The sequence below is a fragment of the Thermobia domestica genome, chromosome 1 (assembly GCF_964235325.1).
Source record: "Thermobia domestica chromosome 1, izTheDome1.hap1.1, whole genome shotgun sequence".
Taxonomy (NCBI): Eukaryota; Metazoa; Arthropoda; class Insecta; order Zygentoma; family Lepismatidae; genus Thermobia; species Thermobia domestica.
Genome location: NC_137454.1, coordinates 176077367 through 176099493, shown reverse-complemented (window position 1 = coordinate 176099493; position 22127 = coordinate 176077367).

The following is a 22127-nucleotide window of genomic DNA, read 5'->3' as shown; positions in this document are numbered from 1 at the left end:
TCGTTAGTATATTACTATATTACTCATTAATATATATAAGAGGGATAATTGCCTCTAATGATATTCTTGTGTGTGGTCAGTAACGATTCCCATTTGCGTTGTTGCTGGTTTTCTTGATCATCTTTTACCCTCTCTCTTTCAGATATCTTTCCAATTGCCCTCTCAATGTGGCACGATAGCTGCACTGAAGTATGTGAATTGCATTCATAAAGTGTACTTTGAATTTACCTCAGAGATAAAAATACCAAATAATTAAGACTGGTGACCGCTCCTTGTTACTATAGGATATAGGGACAACTTAATATTACTAGTAAATTTTAGGAGCATATTATAACATAGTGGTTTTAAATTGTTGATCCTACAGGGGTCATTTTGATTCATAAAATGTGAATATCTTATTTGTAGGAATTCAATGTGGTAAACACACATGGTACCGTATTTTTTCTTCACTTCTGAATTTACGAAATTTGTTTACGGGGATTTATGGATACACTGTGAACGAATATCACACATACTGAAACTTTGGAAGTACCACTTGATTGAAGCAGAAGGGGTAAAAATATATAAGGAGACGCAGGGGAAGATTTTGTTTGTTTGTTTGTTTGTTTGTTTAACCGCTAGACGTGAAGGGAATATTTCATTGAGGTTTTTTTAAATTAAGGAATGAATGCTGCATTCATATGCACGAATTTAAGAAATTTCAGCCCGAAGGAATGGGAGGATAAGAAGTAATTTACCGATTATTGCGTGCTTCTTGCGGACCTTGCACACAAATGCGCAGAATCTGAATAATGGGCTTATTGGACACACAAAACATAAGTACCTCATTTATTTCCATGTATGTTCTGAATTTCATCTCTAAAATGAGAGGAGGGAGGATGATAATTAATAAAAATTAGTACATGCTTGTCTTAGATCGTTGAGACGTACAGGTACGAAATTGAACATATAAAAGCTTCTTGTAAAAGCTTGCTGTTTCGGTAGATATAGATTTGTCAGTATGGAAAATGCAGAGGGAGGAGACGCAACACCGTGGCTTACAATATACAGAATGTATTTCATGTTAATACGTAGAATCTACCTGTCGTTTGAAAATCGGCTTAAGATTGCATAAGTTTTCGCAATACTTCAAGTTGTAATGAAGATTTACAGACTATTTGGTTTGCATTTTTTTCTGTTAATTTTCCAGATTTTTTAAAAAAATTTAGTCCTCATTATTAGTGAAGGTAACATGAAAAAATACTAATAAATGCTGATAAAATGAAAAAATAAAAAATAAACATCTCTTCTCAGTTAGTGTAACTGGAACAACACCGAACACAAACATTGTTATCTCATCAAGCTAATCTTAAAATGTGTAATTTAACTCGCGACTCGTAAAATAGAGCGCTTTTACACAGAGCCTCAAGGACAATCAAAATGTAAATAATATACGAACAAGAAAACCATCGGGATCACAGAACTCCGGTTACATATGTGAATAAAAAAAATATGGACATACTATAATATGTAGTAACAACTCTATAAATCAAACTGTTATACAAGACAAGGGTTAGACAGAATAATAATGAACCCCGTATCTTACGTTTGAGACACACACACACACACAAAAAAAAAGTCAAAGGGCATTTACCTGTAGTAAATCAGGGTTTCTTAATCTCCTTGTTTATAAACATGCATGTGTATAAGTGAAGACACAAGGTAGATAGTATCTTCTTGCACTAGATAGTAACTTGTTAGCGGAAGCTATGTAAAGAGCATGACGTAACAAGTACATGTATGAGTTTGAGTTTTCATTGATGGATGTGGAAAGGTAAGTACATGTGTGTCTGTATATACTACGAATACTTTCGTGTAGTCAATAATAAAAGTGTAGCTACCATGATTTTTTTTTATATATATAGTTAATAGTAGCTTACAGTAGCCTGTCATTTGCCGTGTTTTTTTTCTCGATGGTAGAATGTGTTCGATTGTTAAAACTGAAAATTGTAGTGAACTAGTGTGATTCCGAAAAATATCTTCGGAATCACAAAAGATGTATACGTGAACTTATATATATACCGGGTGTATCAGAAATCATAGGTATACCGAGGCCATAGGCCAAATCCATTATGAGTATAAATATGAACAAGAATTTTAGGAATGATCCAAAAAATAGATCAAAAGATTGCGATCTTGGCCAATAATTAGATGTTGGGTTAGGAGCCACAAAATTTTTGAACGGCCCCTAAATCGAGTTTCCGTATATTTTACGGAATAAGCACATCATGCTGAGTTAAGTGGTAGTTTTGATTTGGCTGCACAATATGTAGTTCTCGAGATATATGGCGTACAAGAAAATGATTGATTGAATGAAATATATATTGGACTTTTTTTGGATCAGGGGCCATAAAAATTTTGAATGGCCTCTAAATCGAGATTTCATATTTTTTACGGAATAAGCACACCATACTGAGTTAAGTGGTAGTTTTGGTTTGGCTACAGTATATGTAGTTCTCCAGATATAAGGCCTACAAGAAAATTTCTGCCTGAAATATATTGGATCTTTTGATCCAAAAAATGAAAAGAGGAAACTTGTTCGGAGTAGGTGGTTTTCAATCTAAAATGATCTAATGTTTCCAATCTCACCAACCGTCTGAGCTCTATACTGGTAAGACGTCCTATGTTAAATGTAAAAGCAACGTTGCCAGTTCAGCAGGCTGTTCCGTTTAAGATGTTCTAGATTTTTATATAACATTGCGCACTTCCCATGCCATTTTTGCGTGCCCTCACGTTGCTAAACTGAAAACGTTGCATTTTTATTTAACATAGGGCGCTATATCGGTGTGAAGCCCAGACGGCTGGTGCGATTGGAAAAAATGCACCATTTTAGATTGAAAACTATTCATGTTTAACAACTTTCAATTTTTTCACTTCGTTACTCATAACAGAGTTGAGTTGATTTTGAGTTTAACGTCCCTTTCAGCAGCGAGACTATATGAGACGGAATCTTCTGATTAACGTGAAATCCGAACATGAGCTCCCGCCTGGAATCATACCGGGGTCTTCCACGCCAAAGGCGTGTACGCTAACCGCTTAGCCACGAAGGAACTCTTTGTTACACATAACAGAGTTGGCTTATGGCCCCGGACTTTAGATATACACGGTATTGTTCTAAAAATGGCGGCCGCAGTCAAGAGTTTTATTCTACAGGTCAAAATAAAGCGAAAATGCTATACAATGTTATACCCTCAGGGAGCTCCTTCAGCCGCTATAGGAATGAAAAATGTCACTATGTAGCAACGTTGTAGATTAACTTGGAACTACAGGTATTAGCATTACTCTACGAGTCCATCAAACAATTATATCGATTGTTACACTGCATCCATAGACTTATTGTAGCCAACCAGAACATAGAATCGTGTTGGGTCCAAGACATTGCTGAATATTTACATATGTGGAAGAGAAATTTATATACAATCTTTTCCTTTAAGCGAGAGACGGTGATAGGGTAGGAGGGTGCGTGACCTTTTGCTGATCAATACATAGTTGATATTTACTTGTAAGAACATGAACAGAAATATTATTAGCTTGCGAGAGGAAAACGAGAAAAAATGACGAGGTAATTACTGGGGATAGTACCCTTCTATCCGAAGTGCACAGTTATGCACATACGCGTTATAAATTTTAAATGATAATGTAGAAATGAATTTTGAGGCATGGCAGCATGGCTTCTTAGAAAAGTGAACGTGATGAGAAGCTGCCAGGAGGGGTTTTGAAGCGGATGCTGTGAGGGAACAGAGAATAACATATTCGCCAAGCCTTCTTTGCCAGTTGAGAGTCGGAATGGGCGGGGGAGAAGCGGATAAGTAGCATTCACCGCAATGTTGCCAGGTTTTAAAACAAGCAGTCTTCCACTTTTCTCTCTTACAAGAGCTTGTTTTGGTTAAATATTAGCTGGTTTCCCGTATTCTCTCTTTCACGTATTATGATTCTTGAAAAGCTGGTTTCTATCTGTCAGTCATTTGCGAAATCCGAATGACTGATTCAGTTGCTTCCTAGGAAAACCGCATTATCATACAATCCTTCACCATATCTAGTGTACAGCAGATTTTTATATTCTGGTATTGTTATTATTAATGCTCTATGCTTTAAAATGAAGCTTAAATGTTAATTTCGAAAACTACAGTAAGATGCATGGTTTTATTTTTTTCCTTGTAGCCTATTAGTTGCTAATGCTTAGCAAATTTCCACCTATGCTACTCATCGAAAACTGTACACAATAATTAAAATTTTATTTCATCGTTATATATACAGTCACAAAAGAATAGCACCACTCAGAGAAACCACAAGGGTTTCATTATATTTAAATAAGCCATTTCGTGACATACGCTATAAATAATACGCTATAAGGAAAATCAAAGATAGCAGCCAGGGCCTAGAGTTGAACGGTATTCACCAGGTTATGGCATATGCTGATGATGTAAATTTAATAGGGAATGATAGGAGAACAATAGAAAGAATTGCAGAGATCTTATTAAACGCTTACAGGGACAGGGTTTAGAAGCAAATGCAGAGAAAACTAAATACATGGAAGTGCGTCGGACCGTAATACGGCAAATTGTGGATGCGTTAAAATATTAAATAATACTTTTGATAAAGTGGATGCTTTCAAATATCTAGGATCAATATTAACAGACGAAAATCATATTCACGAAGAAATTAAATGTCGACTATAAGCAAGGAATTCGTCGGTTCAAAATCTTGTCGTCGCGAATCCTGTCGAGAAATTTGAAGCTTAAAATATACAAAACGATAATCATGCCTGTTGTTCTGTATGGTTGCGAAACATGGTCGCTTACTCTGGGGGAAAAACATAGACTGAAAGTATTTGAGAACAAGATCCTGAGACGAATATTCGGACCCAAGAGGAACGGGAATGGGGAAAGGCTGAAACTTCATAACGAGGAACTACATAATTTATACGGTTTACCCAACATTGTTAGGGTCGTCAAGTCTAGGAGGCTTAGGTGGGCAGGTCATGTAGCTAGAATATAAGAAATTAGAAACGCTTTCAAAGTCTTGACTGGAAGACCAATCGGAAAACGACCATTAGGAAGACCTATGCGCAGATGGGAGGACAATATTAAGATGAATCTCGCAGAAATAGGAATACAAAGTAGAAACTGGATCCAATTGGCCAAGGATAGAAGTCAGTGGAGAGCTTTTGTGAACGCGGCATTGAACCTCTGGGTTCCATAGGCCATAGAGTGAGTGAGTGAGTTAGTTATTCCGTGACATACTGGTATCTACTTGGTGTTTCCAGTAACCTTTAAGTTTGTGCAAGATCAGATCAGTATTTTGCGTTACAGTAGTTCAGATGCTCTCAGTTTGGTGTCTCTGTAGTCAATATGAGTGTAGTTGAGACGTAAAAAGTTCGTTTTATTTGCTTTTCTGGAGGCGGTGTAAAGTGCAAATTTTAATGAAAATTTTGTATTATTGAATGTTCGTTTTGTTTAAACGGAAGTGCTTCACGCACATTATAAGACGTTGAAGAATCTCATTATTCCGTAGAATCTTGAAATATGAGAAAAGTGTGTGACACAAACCTCTGTAAACAGACAAATTCTGACACTGCGAAGTAAGGGCTACTCAAATAGACAAATTGCCAAAATTCTAGGTATACATTATACTATCTTTGGTAGAATAATACAGAAGCAACTAGAGCGTGGTATGTCTTCTGAATGAGAACGGTGTGGCAGCTGCGAGATTGGATCAAGAGGTTTTTCGCTTGGCTGTATCAGACAGAGCTTCCAGAGCTATGAAATGCAGCGATTATTTATTCTAATGCAGGTTACAACATAACGTGGATGACTGTTGTCAGACGATTAAATGAAAAAGAGTTATAGAAGAAAACCCTAAGAAAGAACCCACTTTTAACTAATAAACATGTAAACGCTAGAACAGAGTTCGTGAGTAGACACGATGCATGGAGTGGTGAACAGTGGTGGCACGTAATTTTCTTGGGTGAGGAGAAGTTTATGATCGTTGAAAATGACAGTGTAATGAAATTTTGGGTGAGAAAATGTGAAGCCAAAGTACGTTTCCAAAAGAAGGAAATTTGATGAAAGTGTCATGTTGTGCGGATGCTTTACTTCAAATAGAGTGAGATGAATTAAAATCTGGAATAAACAAATTAATGCGGCATATTACATTGACATCCTGAACCGAAAGTTACTACAACCATCTGTTGACTATTTCTCAGATTCTAATTCGAGTTGATTTATTTTCCAAGACGACAATGCGCCGTGTCGCATAGCACGGAGTGTAGCGGACTGGTTCCAAAGTATGAATTTCCAAAGATTATGGTGGCCTCCATTTTCTCCGGATATAAATCGTACACAGGTTCTGTGGCATATTATGTCACAAAAAGGACATGGGAAGATATATCAGTCTAGGAGACAAATCACTGAGGAACTGGTTCGAATCGAATCTGGCATCTCGAACTGGATATTACATTAAGTAAGACACTTGTGAACATCATATCACATTGGTTTGCAGCATTGAGAGATGCCCGTGGCGTTGTAACAAAAGACTGAAGTGTCATAAAGATTGTTGTGTAAACAGTTTTATTTTTTCATTTACTTTCAATGATTTACCTAACGTTTAGCGATAAACTTTGCACAAAGAGTGTGATCATAAAAAAAATATGCATTAAATTTAGTTTCTGGATCATAAGGTCCGTTGATGTATAAAACTCACGTGTTTTCAAGTAATGTTCATATATGTACTATAGTAGTACAACATAAACATCAGAGAACTATTAAAAGATCAATTGAACAGTGTGTGACCAATGAGATGTATAAAATAAGGCTGGAACTAACAATATAACAGCTTTTCCAAAGTGGTGATTTTTTTGTGACTATATATATATATTCAAAAATCACAAACGCATGACAGTGGTTTAGAAAAAAATGCGTTAGATAACACTACTTTTCATATACAGGGTTTTCATAAAGTATGGACGGATTTAATTCGCTTATAATTTACATAAAAATGCTCATTTTGAAATCAAATAAAGTGCAAACGGTAGCGGAAGGATTAAATTTTTACCTGTAATCTGCACCAGCTCAGTTCATTCACCGCCACACCTCCAACTGGGCGCCATTTACGTCCACACATTCGCGTAGGCGGCGCTGGACGGCTGCGGCGCTTTCCCTTACCCTTTTCACTGTTGCAGGCGATGTTGGCGGCCTCCCACTTCGAGGACGGTCCAGGACGCTTCCTGTCTCCAAGAACTTAGCATGCCACTTTCGGATTGCACTCTCAGTCGGTGCCGGCTTTTTGAACTCTTTGGTGTACTTTCGACACACCAGAATTGGTGATTTTAGCTCTGCGTACCACAGAACACATTGCGCTTTCTCTTTCACCGACGCCATCTTTGATACGGTAAAAAAAAAAAAAAAAATAGTCTTCTCAGAGGAGTTTTTCATTTATTTATTTCTTTAAAAGACACACACACCAATACAGCTTACAACTTACTTTTAACAGTCAACATTGAAACAACAATGGATGGAATTTTGTAAGAAACTGACTCTTGCCCTCCCTCTCCCTCTCTCAACGTGTTCAGAGTTGCCGCTTATCTAACAGTGTTGCCAACTAAAAATTTAATCCTTCCGCTACCGTTTGCACTTTATTTGATTTCATTATGAGCATTTTTATGAAAATTATAAGCAAATTAAATTCGTCCAGACTTAATGAAAACCCTGTATAGAGAGAGATTCAGAAAAAGAATGAGGATGAGGGAGGAAATGGACGGAGTCTCCTAGAAAATCAACGGATAGCATTATGTTCACCACAAACTCATATGACCTGGGATTGAAACAATGAACCCTTGTACTAGAAATGATCTTTCTACTACTAAGCCACCTTCTACTCTCACTGCAGAGTGAAGATTAGTTGGCAATGACAGTTGATTATTTACTCTAAATGGCATAAACGTAGAACGTAAAACTAGAACTTTCATTTTCGTTTCTACTCTGCAGTGTTGCAGTCATTGCATATAAATTTGGACGGTGAGAAGAAATTATGGATTTGATTTCTCTTCAACACAGTTGTTTTGAGATATTCTGAAACTTGAGCTCCTCCTTGATATTCTGAAACTTGAGCTTAAGTGGTTAGCGTACGCGCTTTTGGCGTGAGAGAACCGGGTTCGATTTCCGGCAGGAGCTCATGTGGTTCGGATTCTAACGTTAATCAGTAGGTCCCATCTCGTATAGCCTCGCTGCTGAAAGGGACGTTAAACTCAAAATCAATTTAACTCAATATTCTGAAACACTATTATAATCTGAATACGTAACACACCAATACAATTTAAAATAAACGGCGTTTTCCTTCAATCTCATCGTTCATGATTGGCAAGAATTTAATTTAGTGACAGAAATCTCAATAGAAGTAAGTAGAAGGTTGTATTCTTTAGATAGTAATTGCAGTTTACTTTGTCATATTCGCATTCATAGTCAAAAATGAAAGGTGATTATATTAGTAAAAGTACTCCGTGACTTTTTCTGACATGAAACGCTCGTGTGACCACAGCTTTTGAAGAGAAAGGTGGGTAATCCGTTTTGTCACGAAAACGAATTCTTTCTCTCTTGATTGTAGATGTATTCAATAACGATAATTTCAAATCAACGATGGTTTAATTAGGTGAGTCAAGATGAACTTTTGTTTAACGTTAGACGATTGTACATAGAGACTGAGAGAGATCATGATCATGAACGAAATGGAAAGAAGAAATGTTACTTCTGCTAGATGTTAGACATCCTATGGTTTCCGATATTTATATATTCTCGAACCCTTATAGAACAAAATGATTGCTTATAGTTTACTAGTTTCAAGACTTTCATCTGTAAAATTTGATAGAAACTTACGAGTTTAAACAAAATAAAAATGGGGAAGATACCAAATAGTACTACTACTACTAACTGTACTATGGGAACCTTGTGAATTTATATTATACCAAAAGTGAGAGCAAATTTTATCCTATAATCTCCGAACGAATGATAATTGTGAAAAATATCGTGTATTCTTAATTGTGAACGTTTATCACGGGAAACTTCAATACATGACAATAAATCGTATTCACTCAAGCATTCTGTCACGTATGTACGACGTACTTTGTCATTCTGTCAAAGAAACACTAGGGTTCCAATTTGTGTGGAACAAAATGTCAAACCTGTGAAAATACGAATTCGGTAGGGGAAAAATATATATATATGAGGAAACAAATTTTAATTTCTTCCAAATTGTTCCATTTAAAATTACTTCCAATAGTATTTAAAGTTTTGTATATGCATGATCTATTCCACATATAGGTTGGCATGTTTAATAGAATAAAAACTTTAAAATGTTTCGTACATTTGAGGGTTTAGAAATGACGTAGTTAATATGTGCATTTGTACTTGAAACGGTTTATTTTTTAATGAAAAAGTCATAAATAAATATTAGAATTACATAAAACTATCTAGTAATCGTAAATCATTCTTTAGACTATATTAATCAGGACTTCATACTTTAGGTTTGAATCCAGCAGCCAGATCAAAGAGTTTGCGACCGGAAATTTCATACCCTATTAGAAATATTCAGTATTTTTGCTAGAGAGCGCATTTCAGTATTTTGAGTTTGTATCAGTATTTTTCCTGTGTGGGTGAATTTCCATTCTGCAATGGATGAGCATTCAAGAAAAATTACTTCGTACTCATTCTTAGCTGTTCATAATTGAATACGAAATTCTAGATAAGTTGACACACTTTTGAAGATCAGTTTCCAAACGAAGCATTTTAGTAGATGATCTACCTAAAATTTTATATATATATATATATATATATATATATATATATATATATATTTGGTCTAGGAATTAATTCGTGCGGTTTTACAAAAGATGGCGTAACTAGCTTATTGTCCCATAGTTTCGTTGATCCAAACATGCGTTGAAAACTACTGTCATTGAGCATCTTGTTTAGTATATGTCAGTTGCTTGAAGCGGAAACAACATTTTTTCTTCAACTGAAAATGGCGCATTTTGTGCCTGATAAAGTGTTTTTGCGGGGACTTATTCTTCATTGCTTTAACATGAAGAAAAGTGCTACCGCAAGTCATCATATTTTAGTGGAAGTGTTTGGTGACCATGCTCTAGCTGAGCGAACGTGTCAGAAGTGGTTTGCACGGTTTAAAGGTGGTGATTTCAGCTTGGAAGACCAAAAGCAATTTGGACAGCCAAAAGAATTTGAAGATGAAGAATTGAGAGCATTGCTTGATCAGGATTCGTGTCAAACGCAGGACGAACTTGCAGAAGCATTTGGAGTTGAGCAAACAACAGTTTCCAAACGTCTCAAAGCCATAGGAATGATTCAAAAGATGTCTTATTGGGTTTCACATGAATTGAAAAGAAAGGCGTTGAAAGAAGAAAAACCGTTTGCGAATTGCTGCTTCAAAGACAGAAAAGGAAGGGATTTTTGCATCGAATTGTAACTGGTGATGAGAAGTGGATTCATTACGAGAATCCTAAACGAAAAAAGGCCTGGGTGAAGCAAGGTGAACCAGGTCCTTCACAACCGAAACGAGATATTCATTGTGCAAAGGTTATGCTGTATATATGGTGGGATTTGAAACGTGTGGTGTACTATGAAATTCTGAAACTTGGCGAAACTATTAATGGACACCGCTATCGACAACAATTAATGCGTTTGAAGCAAGCTCTGGCCTGAAAACGACCAGAATGGAATAACAGGCATAATAAACTTATTTATCAAGATGATAACGCTCGACCACATGTCGCAAAACCGGTCAAAACCTATTTGGAAAATGTCGGATGGAAAGTGTTACTCCACCCGCGATATTCACCAGACACTGCTCCGTCTGACTACTACTTGATCGATTGCATGAATAACGATTTGATTGGACAGCGGTTCACTTCTTCAGAAAATATCGAAAAATGGATCTTTGATTAGATTGCGTCAAAAGATGAGGAATTCTTTCGACACGGAATCCGTAAATTGCCTGAAAGATGGGAGAAAGTAGTGGCTAGCGATGGACAATATTTTTGTTAACGTATTCATTTACTTTGTTTTTGAAATAAAGCTTCAATTTTTATTAAAAACCGCACGAATTAATTCCTAGACCAAATATATATAATAACTACAGTCATTTATTTCGACCGTGAGATAACGCTGATCCTTCTTTCTAGCCTTCTTACTGTCGTAAACAAGCCACACCTTTTCGCCCACTCACACTGAAGCATGCATCTCTGACATTTTAAATGTAGCAATGTTTCCAAGTAACCGAAAAAGTGTCTGAATGGCTCTTGTGTATCAACAACACTGCAAGGGTAATGACCGCACAGTGTGTCGTCCATTATAAGTGCTTCACCAATACCAGTTAAGTAAGTTATGTACTTCAACATTCGATATATATGTTAAGGTAATAAACTATTTGTTTCAGATACCTAAATACAATAAGAAAATATTATACTTTGTCCATTGCATGACTACTACATCGATTTTTTTTTTCTTCGTTTAACAAACCTTCTTTCATGTTAAAGTAGAATTGAGGTAGCTTATCTTGACCTCTTCATTCAGCTAGTCAACATTTTTGGGGTGGCTGAAAGATGCCTATAGTTTGGGTCTTCATATATCTTCATTGTAAAAATCTTTCATTTTTTTTTCTTTTTCTTGCTTAAAGAGAATTAGGAAACAAAACAGCATCAACAACAAAAGAAACTTGAACATAGACTTGTAGAACTCAATTAGTATGTACTTGAAAATAGTGACAATTTACTGAAATATCATTTATGACTAAGAAATGCGCCATGAATAAACATGAATAAACATGCGTCAAAACTCCTACTATTCCGTTTATAAACTGTAGGACGCTTTTTATACAAATTGTAATTGTGGTTTTTGCTTTACAACTATTTAAACGACACATTGTCGAGAGAAAAACTCATCACAGTTCGGTAGGCTGTTGTATACATAAGATTCATGAATTAGAAGTAGAAATAAATAAATAAATAAAAACCGGCTTCTATGCATAATGTTTCTTTCGTGTGAAAAAAAAATAAAATAAAATAAAAATAAAATGTACTCTGAGGAAAATAACGAAAATTTTTACTGTTTTTTAAAATGATTTTCTTATTTACCTAATTTGAAATCCTGTATTATTTTCAATCCGGATCCGGCTTTCTTAATTAGTTTTCAAGCTAGAGTAGTATGAAATTTTTGCATGCAGTGGTAATTATGCAACCCTGCATATCACTGAAATTGTTCTGATTGCCTAACTATCGTAGACGTGCCTGCAAGTTACAAATCTTATCTTCTAGGTCAAGGAGAAAATAGTGATGGGAGAATAAAGTAGGGTCTTAGGAAGGAAGGTACCAATTAGTAGTCCTTCTTGAATTGGATTGACACAGAAGATACTTTTTTTTCAGCTATTTTCTGTCGCTTTAAACTTTCGTTTTTCTTAAGCCGTGTAATTAGTTGGATTTTAAGCATTTTGGTTTATCAAAATTCCTTTATGTATTTACTCTGTCCGTCCGTCCTGGATACAAAAAATCTCAAAAAGTACTTGATCGATCATCATCAATTTTGGCCAGGTAGTGAAAAGTTAGGGATAATTCGTTGATGGATGTACAAACCGGAAGTGGTAGAAATCAAGAATTTCTGGTTTTTACGTTGATTACTATAGAGCAAAAACACTAAGAGAGTGCGAGAAACTATTTTCTGTGGTTGATTAAGTGTTCGAAAAAATATATTATCTCCATTCTTAACTCTTGATTAGAACTGGAAATGATAGAAATCCACTGACTTTCATTTTTAACACTGATCTGCATATAATAAAAGTGGTAAGAGATAGTAAGAAGAGGTTTTGGGGAATCGATTTAGCGTTCTAGGAATGGATACCGTCTCTCTTAAAGTTCTATTCAAACCAGAAGTGACATAAATCAACCATTTCCGGTTTTAACGTTGATCGCTCTTTTAAGTGAAAACTGTAATAAATAGCGCGAAACTGTTTTGTGCAATCAATTAACCTCTTCCGTGCCGGTCACATTCATGAGTATGTTATGATGCTTACGCCAGCCAGCTAATACCACACGAGTTCTCTACAATAATAAACCACTTCCTTTTGTTTGTTGGTATTACAAAATGAGTGTATCCCCCCGACTCAGGTCGTGATATTATTGGACATCTTGATATGATAGTTTGTCATACTTATTATACTGCATCTAGTACGTTGTTATATATAACAATAGAAGAAGGTGAATGTTTAAAATGTTTGTGCTAATGTTGAAAATCTGGTATTTGGGTCCAGAGTAGTCAATCAGAGCTTGTAGCGCAAAGAGTTAAGTGTCACAAGAATATATTTTATCTCCACTCTAATCGTTCTACCAAAACCGGAAGTGGTAGAAATCTGCTACCATTTCTTGTTGCAATAATGAGAAAATATCACGCCATACAAACCAAGTCCCTCATGTAATGTACACATAATACTGCTGCTTGTTAGTTATACAAAATACTCCTGTAATTGAGTAGGTAGAATTGAAGACAGTTTGGTTCATCCCTATCTGGTAAACAGTGGGATTATATTGTATCACTACGCCATTTTCAGAGAGCCGTAGTGTACTTCAGACTTGTGGCCAACGTTAAAAGACGATATCATTAAAGATGCCATTCTTTATTTAAGATGTTTTACTATTCTGAACATGGAATACAGTGGTATGGGTATTTAGAAGCAGCATTGGAAATTTGACAGTGGTACATTCTATTTGCATTATCTCAGAAATGATAAAATGGTTCAAGCGACATTTCATTTTTAGTGCTTGTACCTAATATAATCAGCTTCACATAAGAGGGCTATATAAAGTGTATGAAAAGTAGCCAGTATAATGTAGGAGTATCTTGTGTTGTTCTGATGCGGTGTATCCTAGCGTGTTTCATTTTTTATTGAGCTAGTCTAAATTAGTTTACTTCGCTTCGTACAGACAGGTGCTGCTCCAGGAAGCTCTTGCCAAGTGTTTTTATAATCATGGTAGAGGGATTTGTTCGATATACCCAAGATCAAAATTAAATCTTCTCCAGAGATCAGCAGGAGCAGCTGCTGCTGCTTTAGTTTTTTATTTTTGCCTCGAGCATCCTTTTTATTGTATTTCCCCCCATCTTTGGAAGTAATTGATGCTGTTATTTTTCGTACCGGGGATTCTTCTTTCTTTCATTCATTGATTTAATACTGTAAGATTGAAGCAGTCAAGTGATCTTGCTTTCAACTTGCCGTCAGTCGCGGTCGAAGACTCGTGGCTTTTATGTCCGTGATTGATTATCAGTCTTCCCTACAACTGAAACGTGGGATTTCAATGTAGACTGATACGTAGAAACTGCAAGAAAAGAAGCAACATAGTCTTGGTGGAAGAGTTACATTTTTTTTTTTCCTCTGTAGAATGATTGATGATGTACACTTGTCATCATGTATAAATTCGTCATTGGGAGGTAGTCTAAAAACTTTGCCCCCAGACCCCCGCATTTTCTCATATCCCTAACATATCACCAATTTTAAGATATTTCGAGATATGGTCATCTTATTATAACGATTGCAACCCTCACTGTTTTCTTCTCTTCTAACGGAACATGAAAAAAAAAAAAAACTAAAACAGGTCTTTAATTGTTTTAAATAAAAAGTGCATATACAATATTTTATGTCTAATTTTAATAGATTCCGAGATATGGTCACTTTAAAATAATTCCCACCACTCTCCACCTTTCCCGTCGTATTTCCAAAAATCCTTCCTTAGTGGGACCTTCCATCACAAATCCTATGCCCTGTCCCAAATTTCAAATTTCTAACTTAAGCAAGTTGGCCTGGACCTTGACCAATCAGTCAGGACTTCTTTATATAGTTAGTGAGGGTGGGACAACGCAGATTCCCTTTTGGGACAGAAAGTTTTGCACCTTGTGATTTGGGGCATCGTCATGGAGCAGACGCCACTGAACATCATGCCGATACTCGGACTTCACACGTATGATACGTTGCAGTAACCACTTCAATATCTCAAGGTAAAATGATGCATTATATAACTGTCTGTCCAGTAGACACAAATTCCTCGTACACAATGCCCTTACTATCGTAAAAGGATTTGGATTTTGACTTGCGTAATTTTTTGGCTTGTGGAGAGTGAGGAGACTTCCACTGTGCACTCTGACGTTTTGTTGACGGGTATATTGAAAATCCCACGTCTCATTCCCAGTAACGATATTCAGTAGGAAGTTGGCGCTAGCAATCAGTTCTTTGCAGTGATCAATCTTGTCCTTTTGTTGGTCATTTGTTAAGGAATGAAGCACGAAACGGACACATGCCTTCCTCTTGTTCAGGTCATGGGTTATTATTGACCGCACAGTTTCCTTTATTCACGTGCAACTCCTCAGCAAGGATTCGCAATGTCTTTGAGTGGAAAGCGTATATTGGTATACAAGCTTTTTTTTTTTTTCCTTATCTGTTCCATCTATCAATGCAAAACTTGGTACACACATTTTTTCCCCTATAGTATGTTTCGAGATACATTTGTCTTGTGCGCTTTCACCCGGGGTCACCCCAGAGGGATCCAAAGTTGATGGGAGAGATTTCTAGAGGGAATTTTCACGACATTCTCTCAATTTTCCCCGTTCAAGTGCATTATGGGCCCCAATACATACCACCTCTGTTTGTTACTGAAGAGAATGAACTATAAACCATGACTTTCCAATGAATAATATTGATGCAATAGCTGTTTCACTGCGAGCCTACGATTTTCTTTATATTAACAGGGTTAATGGGCCCTAGGGACTCACTTCGTTGTCCATGGCACCTAATTTTTTGTGCATGAATATATCTTTGTTATATTTATCGAATAGACTAGGTTTGATTCGGATGTCCGGATAACAGGTTCATGTCCGTTCCTTGTGACTACTGCCCTCAGCCATATAGGGTGATGAGTTAGCGAACTTTGTCAGACCTCGTAATCATATGTAATACATAATTATTTCTGCCTTATATTTAATCTCCTTAATGTTTTACGAAAAAAAAATACCATGATAAGCGCAAGGTGTGATGTCACAGTATCCCAACCTATACTGACAGTGCTGGTGTTCATATTCATGACCATGATCAGTAACACTTGTCTTATTTTGAGCAGTAGCGACTCCAGAGTTTAAGAGGGAAGTCTCATCGATAATTGCGGCAAAACCGGCTTTGGACTTCTTTCCCTGCAAACTCAATGTCCGCCTTCAGAGGCCTAGTGGTTTTTCACTTTGAAAGCATTCTTTAAATTCTGATGTGAGGTACGAGGTGCATTCAAGTTATAACATCTCCAGCTCTTTTCCCCTCAGGACTGGTAACAGAAACGCGCTACTTGTCTTAAAATGTTCTAGCACTCATTGTCAATACATGAAGAGCTGACAACACCGTGTGTCACACAGAACTCCAGAACTCTGTGTCATCTCTGTCACACATTGACAACGAGTGCTTGCGTATTTTAAAGCAAACAGTACATTTTTATGTTACCAGTCCTAAGAAAAAAAGTTAGAGGTGTTGTAACTTGATGGCACCTCGTACAAATATTACAGAAAAAATAACTGACATTGCATAATCATATGTCCAGTACGTATCCTGCAGAATTTACCTTAATTTTAAATACTTTACTCAGAACAAATAATTCAAGTTATTGAAGAAGTGAGAAATGATGTTTTCAACATTGCTCAAACTATTATTTTTTTAAAAAATAAATTTAGCACTTAATCCTGCAAAACTAATTTAGTTGCATACCCACTAACACAAAAATATTGATAGTGTAGTTTGAAACTAATTTAGAAAAACGAAGTAATGATTAAATTTAGCTCATTTCTCGTATATTGATAATATTTACTAACTTACAAATAGAAACACTGTAATATTTTCATAATGCATTGAAATTCAAGTGTTCATTCGATTCCGGTTGTTTGGAAGGCAAATAAGAATTCACTCGACAATTCCTTTTCAGCGCCTAGAATTAGACGACTTAGACCTGCAGTTTAACGTTGAATTTGAGTGACGTGCTTCTACCACGAATCGAATTCTAGTACCCCATGCGGAAGACGTGTTGATTAACCATTATACCCAAGAAATAAACTTAAATATACGTGAAATTTCTCAAGTTTAATGGGGACCGAATTTATTGAACTTCTTGTGAGTGTTCTTCGCCTTCAACCTATCGTACATATGACTTAATTGGTTACTCTTTATTTATTGGTATTTTATAATTATTTATTTGAATTACAAGTCCAACACTTACACATTTGTCTGGTTTCAGTGCTTGGTTTCACAATACATTTAAAAGGAAAATCAATTTTTAAAAATAGTTCAAGACTATTTATTCGTTCTCTGAATGTTTTAAAACAAGCGTTATTAGATTCTGAAATCCTAAAGTGCATTAAAAAGTATTGTATTTTTTCTTCGTAATACTTTATATATTAGCGTTGTAAAGAAAACATAGCCTTTCGTCGAAAACCTAGTACAAAGGTGCCACCTTTGAAACGATATGAGCAATTCTTTCTCGTGTGACTAGCAAGTCCTTCCTCCTACACTTACCTTCATGATATGAAGCGCGCAAAATTAGCACAGAGTTGAGGAACGCCACTCTCCCGCCCACTTCCTCTTCTCTTTCTCCCGCAAAGAGGTGCGTAGAGAACTAGTTCTCTCCTTTTTTAAGGGCAGGCGTTTAAAGGGCTGTTCTCTAAAGGTAGTCTAACGCGAGAAAACCGAACGGAGCATGTGAACAGAGAGAGAAGCTGGGTTGTCACTTTATAAGAATTTTGTAGCTGTAATTTAAAAAAAACTTCCCCGATCTTTTTATACATTACAACTTCCCCGATCTTTACTGTTTATACATTACAACTTTCTGAAAGCAAGCAAGATATCGCCACCCATGAAGCACTGCACTCTAGTGGACACAGAGTGAACCTCCTCATTACAAACGTATTTTCGTCCGCTTCCCCTCCCCGTTTAAAAGAATCCGTTGTTTCGGAAGCGTCAGAACTTTTTTTGGCTTTATGTTAGCAGGAGGTCGATAGCAGGTAGCAAGCAAGACGACCCAGAAAGTTGCACATGGTTTGACTCGTTGCGAGGTGAAAAAATGTTGTATGTCCCTTTCAAGACTGTTTACATTGAGAAATATTGTAGGGTTGCAAGATTTTTTTTTTTTTTATGATAGCTACAGGATTCTTGTAAAAGTGACAACTCAACTTAATATCAGGCATCGTGACAACGCTATGTTGCCAAATCTCTCATGAACATCAATCGTGGTTGCACATTCCATGTTAAAATAAGTAAAACTTCTATTCAGTGGCTTCTTATTCCTATACAGGAATAAATGGCCATAATTAATATTAGTATTAATTTGGAAGGTACGTGACTATGACTAGAGAGCCACTCCTGATTTTGAGTCAGTTTTTACATAATTTTTCAATTAGTTTCGGAGTTAATATATTTATCTAGTTTTAAATTACGTTAATGTGAGATTTTTAAAAATATTGATATTTCTAAGCTATTAACAAGGTAAATCTTCCATATTTTACGCCTAACGTAGAATAATTCTCCGAATATTTGATTGATGACTTACGTGTAACAAACCCAAAGACACTTGTTTTTCTGTGAAAATTTGATTTCTTTTCCGTTTATAATTTATGCAGTTGTTTGATATTTTCTTTGTTTATTTTCAGGTAAGAAGTTGACAAATTTCAAGTCTTCATTTCGGCAGCCCACGTAAGTTGTTTTATTTCTAGGTAATGTTTATTGTTACTACTCCTCAAACGACTTAATTTAAGTAATCCTTGACTATCTATCGGATCATGTAATAATTTCGTACAGTAATTAGAAACTGCTCACTGCTTTGAGGAAATGCTGAAAGAGCATTTCTTTTTCTGAAGTGTCCATGTACTGTAATGTTCTATTTGCGTATTAAATGTTTTATATATATATATATATATATATATATATATATATATATATATATATATATATATATATATATATATATATATATATATATATATATATACACATTACGCTTATATTTATTTTTCTGACTTAGTGCTCATTCTTTGTTACTGACAGGTGTGATTAACAGAAAAATAATTGAAATATTTATAACCGTCTGGTTTCTTGCTCTAGATGCTTAGATACTCTTTGAACACGAGTTCTGGGTCTAGGTAGGCACGGTAGCTCAATGATAGAGCGCTTGCTTCTGGTGGTTTGATCGCAAGGCATGGATGGGAGTTTATAGTCATAATACAGTCTTCGTAACTTTTCTTAGGTTCTCCCGTTTCCTTCCACATTCTTATTGCAACAATTATTTGACATTCAGTTTAGGAGATTCATTCATCATCCGTCTTTAGAATAAAGGGCATTACCATGGAATGTTAAATGTAATATTTTATTTTTCCTTTTTTCTGTCTTCATTTCCACAATTTAATCTTTCTTGTACGAGTATTCTCTTTCCTTACTCAAAAATGCAGATAGTTTTGTGTTCACCATTGTCATATCACTCCATGTCTGCAGTTCTCAGGTTCTGAAGTATTTGTCACCTAACATGAACCATTGCTCATTTATATGGTTATATTCATAAACAAACCAAGATTTTAATTTCTCGACTTCAATATATCCTGAGTATCCTCCACTGTTCTTTTTACAGTAGGTCTAACAGAAATGTTCCCTGAGCGTCGATGCTAATTTCATTATTATCTTAATTTCCGTCATGGCCTGTTTCCTGTCGAGCTCTAAATCTATTATGTAGTAGTTTTTTTTTTTTTTTTTTTTTTTTTTTTTAACTTTCAGCATTAGATATTCTTCTGGCTTCCGCATTCGTCTTTATTACTGAAAAATTTTGCCGTGTTTCACAAGCATGAGTTAAAATTTTCTTTAGACCAGGGATCTAAAGTTTTTGAATGTCTTCATGATCATTTGTGTTGTTTGTTTGTTATATATATGGTCGGATCCAGGATTTCTTGAAGGAGGATGCAACAGCAATAACTACCACTACATTTGATTTGAATTTTTAAGTTTTTAAATGCCTTTAGGCGTCTGTGGTGTGAATGAAGAATATTATTTTGGTCAGTGAATCCTTTTCCTTCAACCTTCTGAAAATCGACTTAACTATTGGTTTTGCAAAACAGATTTCTTTTAAACCTCAAATGGACACATGACAGCAGAAAGTTTCGGAAAATGTTGTTTTTTTACTGCTAGGTTCTCATTTTAGATAGTGTATATTTACAATGAAGGGGGTGCATGTGCTCCGGTGCACCCCCCTAAATCCGGCCCTTTATATATAAAATTCGGGAATTCCAAATGTGCGTATGGATATCTTTGAAATATTAAGTGTATAATTAAATATTGACTTGATTATAAGATCCATGGATGCTGAAAAACTTACTGGTGTCATACATAGTTGTTACTTCTTATGGACTTTCTGTACCAATTGTTGGACGGAACATTATCTTCGGAATAGTAACTATCATCTACTAGTAACAATATAATAATTGGCCGTAGTGAAATTGACTGAGCTATTGAGATGGTTTGTATTGAAGGAGATGGGTTACGTTCACATTTAATAATAATAATAATAATAATAATAATGCCACTGTTTTATACTGGGCAATTAATTTTCTGCCACAAAGGTTTGAAAAAGTGTGGTATTAAAAAAGAATAATAAATAAGAATCCATCGATAAATTTTGGGATTGCGGTCTCAATCGCAAATTAAGCCTTTGATAATAATTGAGCAAACGTAACCTATACAGAACGTGAGTTATGTTTGAATTATTTCTTCTAAACGAAAATTGTATCAAAACCTGTTTGTATCAGTTTTACCGCATTATAAATTCCAAAATTGACTATTAAATCTATAATGTACAGCCTAGTCCAAATACATAAACCTGACCACCCATCTTTCTTTGAAAAATCGTGTAATATATGGATGAAAGTAAACAAAGATAAAAATGTTTGTGGTCAGTTGAAATTTTTATTTCAAGCCGAAGTATTAAAATTTTACACTTACGGTAATGAACATGTGGCCTTCACAGACGAGGTGAGTGCCATGATTTGTTCAAACTAAATTACCTACCTTCTCAAATATTGGTGTATACGTGTGGATATGGGGAACGTGTAGTGAGAAATTTACGTAGTTGGATACACTGATAACGTAACATGCAATTCACCACCTTGCTCTCCAATTCATCGCATGCTCATTCGTTAACATGGAGGGTCCCTTGTTTTTTATGTTCTTTGCCGTTTCCCCTTCAGATTCTCTTCTTTCGCCCTTTGTGGTCTTCACGTGAAGAAAGGGAAGAAGGCATCTGTGGGCAGAGCGGACACATAAAGAAACCATTACGTCAGTAGTTACCATAAGCAACGACTGCTTGAGAAATTAGAAAATGGGGAAGGCCTCTTGAAATCTAAATGTTCTTCTTAACTTCAAAAGAAGTTTTGAAGGACATTAGTTCTTGTTCTCTAGTGTGACTAGAATGGTTTAATGAGTCAAATTGTACGCATATATATGGAGAAATGCAAGGTTCCAAATGTCTTTTGTTGGCCAGGTGTTTTTCATCTTGACGTGTCGAAGTGCATTAGGCAATTCAGCACTTGTTGTGGAGGAAAATCGAAAATGGTATAAAAGAACTGTTATTTGCCACCTACAGATCAGTCATGCATATTGAAGTAACGGGAATCCTTTGATTCTAATATCTCTCTATTAGCATTTCAACCAACAATAGAATAATAAGAGCTTGTTATTTTAGTACACTTACTCATAAATACATTGAAAAAAATAACGGGGTACTAGTCACTTTGATTTAAGAAAGAGGATGGTTTCGCGTGCTATTCAGTCTCAGTTCGAAAGATTAAACTGCCTTGAGGTGTGTTCCCTGATAGCGAGTGCCAGAATCGTGCGTTTATTATTATTATTATTATGTACTATGCCTGTTGGCAGGTCCTGGTACTACTATAACGTTCTTCCCCCTCCGTAGTTAGGGTGTGGAAATGTTTGTTCCACATTTCTCGATCTTCAACTTTCTCATTTAATTCCCAATATTTTCT